The sequence below is a fragment of the Rhincodon typus genome, chromosome 3, assembly GCF_021869965.1.
Source record: "Rhincodon typus isolate 14 chromosome 3, sRhiTyp1.1, whole genome shotgun sequence".
In the NCBI taxonomy this organism is placed as follows: domain Eukaryota; kingdom Metazoa; phylum Chordata; class Chondrichthyes; order Orectolobiformes; family Rhincodontidae; genus Rhincodon; species Rhincodon typus.
The window spans coordinates 1,870,433-1,877,870 of record NC_063334.1 but is presented as its reverse complement, the minus strand read 5'-3'; the positions used below and the strand labels follow the sequence as shown (position 1 = coordinate 1,877,870).

General features: G+C 43.1%; 1 protein-coding gene across 1 annotated transcript in view; it reads left to right on the top strand.

Annotated features, from left to right (window-relative positions):
* Positions 1–2,370: 2,370 nt before the first annotated feature.
* Positions 2,371–7,438, top strand: part of dennd4c (DENN/MADD domain containing 4C) — a 135,232-nt gene continuing 130,164 nt past the window's right edge. Inside the window, exon 1 of the mRNA XM_048619579.1 lies at positions 2,371–2,683. The gene's annotated coding sequence lies outside the window, so the exon portion shown is untranslated. The remainder of the gene's footprint in view (positions 2,684–7,438) is intronic.

Genomic DNA, 7,438 nt, shown 5'->3' with positions numbered 1-7,438 from the left:
CATATCAGAGATGACCGACCACAAGACTACTCAGACCCCTAGGTGTTAGAGTGGCCCACAAACCAACAACCACCCTGCGACAGCTACCGATGAACGTAAAGGATCCCATACCACAACCAATAAAACTAACGTAATATAGAAAATACCATGCAAGGACTTTGAGAAACATTACATAGGCCAAACTGGAAGAAAACTGACAATAAAGATACACGAACACCAACTAGCCACCAAGAGACACGACCAATTCTCACTGGTCTCAATACACACGGACAAAGAAGGACACAAATTTGACTGGGACAACACATCCATAATAGCACAAGCCAACCAGAGTCATGCCAGGGAGTTCCTAGAGGCTTGGCATTTCAACCGGACCTGCATCAACAAACACATCGAAATGGACTCGATCTCCAAACATTAAAAAACAGAACTGGAAGTGATGCCAGCCACCCCAGCAAACCAAGTCATATAAGTAACAAGCGGGACAGAATACCAACACTTCACCGGAGGCGCACTGACAATGTAACCTAGCAGGGTGACAAAACATCTGCAATCACACACCGGCTCGACGAGCAAGTCTACAACTTCATCCACAACCTGAACTACAAATCTTCTCAAAAACTTTAAATGAGTCAGTTATGTTGGTTGACTGGGTAGTTTGGTTCGGTGTTTAGCTCCTCACATTGGTAAAGGTGAGAGGGTTTGTTGTTGGTGGACAGTTTTGGGGTATGATCATGGGTCATTTGGTAGGTACCTGTACGTTGGGTCATGCTGTTAATTGTTGAGATACACAAGAGATCAAATGGTGTAACATTTTTACCTTGAGTATTCAGGTAAGCTGTGTGTATCTAGCCCAAATCTTTGACACCAAGAAACATGTAAGAGTCATTCACAGGCGTCCTGGGCATTGCCAATCAGCTCATTGGAAGTTGAAACTTCCTGGGCAATTACTGTGTTTGTGTATGTGGCAGGACTTCTGATGGTCCTAAAATGCAACATTGTGGATTCCTCAATATTCCCTACTGTTGACATCAGAAGATCAGGCTTGATATGTTTTAGTGCTTGGAGATAGCCGAGTGCCTGCCACCCAATTAGTCAAAACAAAACAGCAGCTATCAAGTAAAGGGGTTGCTTCACAATGTATAATCACCCCATCATCTACCTTGCAGTTCACAACCTGGGCAACGTATTGTCTGATCTAGGTTGGAAATAAGGATTCCTGTTGGAAAATTTGGGCTCATGTCTTTGCTTAATTCAGACAAAGCTGTCCATTATTCTTTATTTATTCATTCATAGGATGAGGCCATCATTGACAAGGCCAGAATTTATTTCCCATCCTAATTGCTCAGAGGGCCATTAAGAGTCAACCACATTGCTGTGGGTGTGGAGTCACATGTAGGCCAGATCAGGTAAGGATGGCAGTTTCCTTCCCAAAAGGGCATTAGTGAACCAGATGATTTTTCCGGACAATCAATAATGGATTCATGGTCATCAATAGACTCTTACTTCCAGATTTTTTATTATTAAATTCAAGTTCCATCATGTGCCAGAGCAAAAATAAGGTCCTGGGACATTATGCGCTAATACCTCTAGACACTCGTCTCCCCTAATGGGGGCTGGTGTTTTGTTTCTTTACTGCAACCATACCATTCCCTTTGTTTTTCTTCCATGACATCTTTGTAATTCACTCCCTCCAGCCATTCAGCCCCATCCCTGACCTTCCCTTTTGTTCTACCTAAACGTTGCTCCCTTTCCCCCAGCATGAAACCTCATTCTACGTCCGTCAGTATGGATGGAATCATGTCGGACAGATGCCACCATACCTATTGAGTTTTGTTTGTGCTTTACGTTTTTATTTTAGGTTTCAGCATCCACAATGTTTTGCAATTAAATCATAACACTAATGGTGACCTCGTATCATTTTCATTTGTCGATCCAGATGGGTACTTAACACCTTCTTCTCAAAAGGCAGCACCAGCTGCAACGACCACGATCAATCAGAAAGTGGGGGGGGAAGGAACGGTGAGATCCTCACCTGTCAATCATCGCTTAATGTCGGAACAGGGATGTCCTCACCTGTCAATCATCCTGCGGGGGCGGTGAAGAATGATTCCCTCTCCCGTCATTCAGGCTGTGGGTGTGGCAGAATCGTGGGATCGTCAGCAGTCAATCACCCTGCGGGGGCGGGGTATAGTCATGGTCTCCTGTCAATCAGCCTGTGGGTGCTGATGTTCGGGGGCGGGTATATTCATCAGACTTTGACGGGCGGAGCGAAATGCAATCACCCAGTCAATCAAACTGTGGGTGTGGCTGTGCGGGGTTTGGGGGGGGGGAATCTTCGCCTGTCAATCATCCTGGAGGGGCGGGGCTAGTCCGGGTGAAGTAAAAAGTCACAAACAAAGATGGCGGCAGCGGTAGGTCGAGTGTTGCAGTGAGCGGGACGGAGTGAGCCGGAGGAACTGTGACCTGGGGAGTCGGCTATGTGTGTGTGAGTGCGCGGCGGAGCAGGAAGGTCAACTCTGGGAGAGGAAATACAAAGCGGACACGTGTCGCCAGTTGCAGTGCGGCTGTTCGTGGCTCCGAGTTCAATTAGACTGCGACTCCTCCACTTGTGGCGATTTCCCTTCATGTTGGTTCGGTGAGAGGAGGAGGAGGAGGAGGAGGAGGCGGCGGCCGCCGGCGGCAGGTGAGGAAGATCCAAACACTTTATATCCAGGAGGCAGCCGCACGGCCCATGCAAACTTTTGCTCGGCGAGCGGGCCGCTTCCACTGGCTTTTGCCTGCGAAGCCTGTGGTGTCGTGGATGAGTTTTCAATCCCCGCGGCGGGGGCTGAGTGCGTGTGCAAGGAGATCATTCCCCTCAAAGGGGGTGTCTCCCGGCCTGCGGGTCAGCTCCAGCCGCTCCGACTCTTCCCCCCCCCACCTCGCTCTGCCCAACCCTACCCTACCCCACCCCCCAGAACACTTTTTCAGTCTTTTACAGTTTGCCTTTCTCTTAAGGTTTCCGGTGGGTGAGATCAGAGACGCTGCAGGTGAACCGACCTGTTGATTGCCTGGGCTCAGTGCCAGCGATCAGTCATCTTCGTTACTGTGTCAAGGGAGATGTTTACAGTATTTAAAACAAACCAGGTCATTTCCATGAAGAGTTCAGGGCTTTACTTCCGTTTGATCGTCAAAACGGTACTTAATTTTTAAACGTCCTACCTGTGTCAGGGTAAAGAGCACACATTGATACTGTTCAGATTAAGGAATAAAAATCCAAAGGCTCAGAAAGCTAAATCTGTTGATTTCATCCTAGGAATAGAAAGACTAGCGCGTCAATTACAGTTACTGCAATGCATGTAGCATAAATGCTGTACCCTCCACACTTCACTTCAGCTCTGATGAAGAATCATCTAGACATGAAACGTTAGCCTGCTCTCTCTCCATGGATCCTGTCTGAGACATTCTGATAGTATTTCCAGCATTTCAGTTTCCAGATTCCAGCATCTGCAATAATTTGTTCCTACCTTGAAATAAGAAAAATTGCTGTAAGTGTTTTCATGTTTTCAACTGACATTTCAAATACACTGTGATATTTTCTGAAATACCACAGTGTTAACCGTGAATGCAATGATCTTGCGCAGATGGTCTTATTCTAATTTTATCCTCCTTTTCCATGGAAAGTTTCAGCCCTCTGTGACAGTTCTTGAGAGTGGGCACACTATCTGCAATTGAAGTAGGTAGGATTCTGTTTTGAGCTGTATATCATTGCCTATGTTGAGCATATTGCATATTGTGACATTGTTTAAGACATCCTATGATTGTAGGATTTCAATATCAGTCCTTGACAGTGTAGTTGATGCAGAGATGAAATTGAAGACACTAATTTGTGACATCACTGAAGCCATTGACTTCTGCTGCTGCTGCTTCAGTTCACCGTTGTTGAAATCTTCATTCAAGCATTAGTTATCCCACATTTGGCAGTTCATGGTACTGTTTGCTGGGCTCCTGACATCTATCCATCACAGAAATTTTATCAAGCTGTTCTGACATATTGTGACATAAACAAAGGCAAAAAACTGCAGATGCTGGAAATCTGAAATGAACTGAGAGAACTCGGGTAGGTCTGGCAGCATCTGTAGAGAGAGAAATAACTGAGAAATCCTCGCATGCTGCCAAACATGTTCTGACAGATCTCTGGAACAAGTGAGTCTTTGAACTTTCTGGACCAGAGGTACGGACAATGTTACTGTGCCACAGACCCTTATACATTACAAATTCATCACATTAACCAGTCGGTCATGGATACAGGCCCAAAATGAATTTCATCAAACTTGAGCATCAAAAGTGGAAGATGGACAGAAGTGATGCTGTCACTGAGGAAATGGCAGATGGGCACAATCACTTTTCAGTTATTTTAATCAACCTCTTCAAGATGTTAAGGCACCTCACCTTGGGTCTTGAGCCCAGACTTTCTGGTCCAGCGGTCAGGATACCACCACTGTGCCATAAACCCCTTTTTAAAGATTCCTTAATCAACCTGTTCATGCACATTATGAAACATCTCTGGAGCAAGTGGAACTTGAACCCATGCCTTTGATCTCGAGGTAGGAACTTTGTCACTGTGCAACATGACCCTTCCATGTATTGTAAGCTAATTTGGAACACTGCTGCTTGTGACCTGACTGTCACGTTTTGTTACCACCCCTATGTTCATTGGCTGCTAGTAATGCCAACTCAAAGTTTGATTTTTTTTTTTTTTAAAAATTATCATCCGTTATCACATTTTTCCGTGTGTTTGTCCCATCCCTGTAACCTTCAATTTTCTGAGTTATCTGACATGAAGAAAATCTTTTTTACTTGGCGAGTGGTTAAAGTCTATATTTTCTGTTAGTGATGGAGGTGCGTTCGATCAAAGCTTTCAAAAGGGGATAAAATTTTGTTTCTTTGAAAAAGAAGAATGGGCAGGCACTCTGTGAATTGCATATTTAGAGAACTGGCACAGGCATTGTGTCAAATTGCAACCTGCTGCAGTGTAATGATTCTGTATTCTTTCAATCCTGACCTGTTGCATATTCTTGACGTTAATTGCTCCACCACTGGTCGTTGTACCATCACCTTTTCAGGTTGTAAGCTCTGGAATTCCTTTCCTCCCCTCTGTCTTTTTACCATCATTCGCCAATAGCACTGTGGCATGTACTTGTAGCACATGTGCTCTGTAGAGGACAGATAGAAATTACCTGTATGGATTGCTCATAACCTAGTTTTTGAGAATAGTGATGAATTCCTATGTGTTTTGGATATCCTCTTAATAAAGTCATGCTGCCAATTTATATTTCATGCCCTTTGGTCACATATGATTGTGTCCATTCCTGATGTATAAGCAATTCCAAATTTAAAAATTTATGATATCTGGATACCTTGATTAAGGTCACTTCAACTGTTCTGAATTTACTGTGACAGGAAAAAGTGTTTCCTTTGCATGCATTGAAGTCAGTGTGGATAATTGTGTGTGGTAAAGGGCACAGTGGGTGGGAGGGCAGCGGGTTGAAGTGAGACTGACTTCTCTTGGACCTAGGTCAATGATGTGATTAATGATAAATTGAATGCTAATTATGGAAACAAAAATGAACTGTTTCTAGCAAAAAGCAGTTATTACTTGTAACACCAGAAAACAAATATTGTTCAACTTGCAAGTGCAAATGATGACATGTCCAAATTGAGAACAACTGGACATTTGGTTTAGTCTTCATCGTCGACTGCATGTGTCCTTGGCGCTCCAAGACTGTGACCCCACCTCCATTGTCTATCCATTGACATATGTCCATTTTGTTAGTTGTAATAACATTTTGTTTCCATCTGCTTACATGAACTTTTACTACAGTACTTGCAGTCTTTCCAAAATTGTGTTAAATTTTTCAAATTATTGATGCTGACTTCTCGTTCCAGGTCACAATTTATCTCTCTCAATGTCCTTTAGGATTATTATATATTGGTTGGTGAGATTCTTAACTGTTCCTAATTGACTCACTAACATCGGTCCATGCTATCAACCAAGAACACACCAACAGCAACAGACATTATAGACCTTATAGAGACTTAGAAAATCAAAAGGGGCGTGGATAGGGTGAATAGACAAGTCTTTTTCTGAGGGTAGGGGATTCCAGAACTGGAGGGCATAGATTTAAGGTGAGAGGGGAAAGACTTAATAGGAATCTGAGCGGCAACTTTTTCATTCAGTGAGTGGTGTGTGTATGGAATGAGCTGTCAGAGCAACTGGTGGAAGCGGGTACAATTACAACATTTGAAAAGTATCCGGTTGGGTACAAGCAAAGGAAGGTTTTAGAGGGATATAGTCCAAATGCTGACAAATGGGATTAGATCAGTTTAGGATATCTGGTTTGTGCAGATGAGTTGGACCAAAGGGTTTGTTTCTGTGCTGTATAACTCTGACTGTTCACTCGACACGGGTTTGTGATGCAACCTGGTTTGTTTTGGTTGTATCACATGATTTATCCTATTGGAGCATTCAGCGTGTCCACTGGCAGGCATAGTTCAAGATCTGGATAGCTGTCTGTACTCCTGTTAACATTTGACAATGGTTTGTTCAGTCTTCAGGTGGAAATGGCCCTGTGTTCTTTGCCTGTGGAAACTCTTTATCCTTGATAAAACCATAGTTAGCAAAATGCTACTTGAATTCAACACATAAATATTCCTACAATTCTTTTGTCCAAGCATTTATTTTGTTATCTATGGAACATGAACACAGACCCAAATTTGAAGTTAGTGAAGCTCTTGGTCATGATTTACATCGAAAGACAGAAATGAATCCAGAAACATTCAATCACCTGCTCTCAATCAAAAAATTCTTGATGGGGACGAACCTAATTTTATAGTTCTCTGCTCTGAGCAACAACTTAATGTAGGGAAACGAGGTTTGAGAGTTTAGGTAGTAGAATTATCAAAATACTTAGGTGACATACTAGATATTTTAACACTTAAATAACTTTGCTCTGCCAGAGATTTAAACTTCTTTGGCATTTTGTTCTGCTCCATTTCATTAGCTTGGATTTTTAAGCTAAGTCTTGAATTTAACAACTGTGGAATTGTTGTATGGTCAGTAAATAAAGACTGTGAAACCATATCTTTTGAAACATCATTGGTGCACATTTGAGAGACGACAGAAGGAGTTCACTGATGCTTAACCCGTCCTTGGGCATAAATATTATATCTCAATGTACTGTTATTCACCTTGCACCCCAACGCCATCTCATCTTTGTTTTACCCACTTCCCACAAAGAATCAAGGTTTCGTGTTTCTGTTCAGCTGATTCTCGAACTCGTGTTCAATCATTCCAATTGTGCCGAGTACATGAACCCTTCTTGGCCTCAAAACATAAGCAGTATATTTCTCTGTGGAGCTGGAGGAACACAGCAGGCCAGGCATCATGAGGGGGGCA